Source organism: Octodon degus, unplaced genomic scaffold (assembly GCF_000260255.1).
Source record: "Octodon degus isolate 3935 unplaced genomic scaffold, OctDeg1.0 scaffold00293, whole genome shotgun sequence".
Classification (NCBI taxonomy): domain Eukaryota; kingdom Metazoa; phylum Chordata; class Mammalia; order Rodentia; family Octodontidae; genus Octodon; species Octodon degus.
Genome location: NW_004524869.1, coordinates 361014 through 362575, shown reverse-complemented (window position 1 = coordinate 362575; position 1562 = coordinate 361014). Strand labels below are relative to the sequence as shown.

The 1562-nt window shown below is 47.1% G+C and overlaps 1 pseudogene; it reads right to left on the bottom strand.

The window, feature by feature from the left end:
- Window positions 1-249: 249 nt before the first annotated feature.
- Window positions 250-1223, bottom strand: LOC101590457 (annotated as a pseudogene).
- Window positions 1224-1562: the final 339 nt, after the last annotated feature.

Below are 1562 nucleotides of genomic sequence, written 5' to 3'. Positions count from 1 at the left end.
GGCCCTGAGTCCAAACCCAATACACACCAAAACAATACAAACTTTTTGTTTTGTTTTGTTTTTAAATTACATATGTACACATAAAAGAGAAATTACCCTCGGACCCCACCCAGCATGAAACATGGACAAATCCAGGTATATGTGGAGGAGAGGGCCCCAGCCCCAAGTTAGCAGTTGGGATGATACAATCCCGTGAGTCACTAGCCTCAGTCACAAGTGCTGGGCAGGCTGGAGCCCCCAATGCCAGCTCTAAAACAAGCGTGTGCCATAGCCAAAGGTCTGTTCAACACCCTCAGAGTAGTATCGCTGCCAGCCCCACTGCATCTGCTCCTCCTCAGGGGCAGGGATATCCCAGCCTTCCATACATAGCTCAGTCTCTCCATTTGTGTTAAGGAAGGTCAAGGTGATGGTGGCAAAGTGCTCCTGTAGCCAAGATTTAAACCTCCACTTCATCACAATATGTTTCTCAGGACCAGATCAGTAAACTCCCCAGAGACATTGCTAACAACCATGTGAAACTTACCAGCTTTGGCTGCTTCTAGCCTTGCAGGGGCATGGGTAAAGGCCTGAACTAGCTCTTGGGTGGTAAGAACTCTGTACAGCTCCTCTGGGTGATCTCTAAGGGTGATCTCTAAGGGTGATCTCACAAGTCGGGATTTTGACACCAACAGGTTTGGCCTGGACTTTTGAAGGAGCAGACTTAGCCTTGTGTGCCTCAGTTTTCAAGGCTGGATACCCTGGTGGGTCTACAGACTCTCCATTCACTGTCGGCAAGATCATGCCCTGGGTGAACTCCGTTTTGAGGGTGCTGATGTAGATCCCCACTGCTTCTCTTAGAAGTTTCACCCCCTCTTCCTTCATTAAGGCCACAAGATTTATGCCAGGCTCATCTTTGCCAAGGCTCACACTAAATTCTACTTCATCCACACTGTTTTCATCAGACAAATGGAGGATCTCCGCATGTTCCTTGTGCTGTACTCCTGTCTTAGAGGTACCTGTCCAGTTCAGTTTGATGCTCCACTCATAGTAGAAGATGAGTTAACATTTTGATTGTTAATGGAAGCCTCTCCATCGATTTGGCTTACTTCTGTCACCTCATACTTGCCTTCATTTTGCACTTGCACTGCCAGGAAAAGTGTTTTTAACTTTTCTGTGGACCAATTTGACCCATCCCTCTCTGTCCAGTGTCAGTTGTTGATGGTGGCATCTGCCTGCTCCTCTATGATCCAGATGGGTTACTTTCACCTCATTTGGCCATTGGCTTTTATATCTTGCCACCATCAGCCACCAGCCACCATCAAGCCACAGTCACAGCCTCAGATCCGCTTGGTCCCAGATGCTTGGAAGTGCCTGGAAACTACTAGAAGTAGCCACAGCTCCTCCTTTGCTTTTCCCAAAACAAATTCTTGTTTCTTTTTATTGCATCATTTTCAGCTCAGTTATTCCATTCCCAGCTGACCACAGGCAGCATGGATGTCACTTCAAACCAGGACCCTTCAACTCACACCTGTAGAGTTAGATTCCAAAAACAAATAGTAAGTCTAAATAGAGGTACCCCTTGC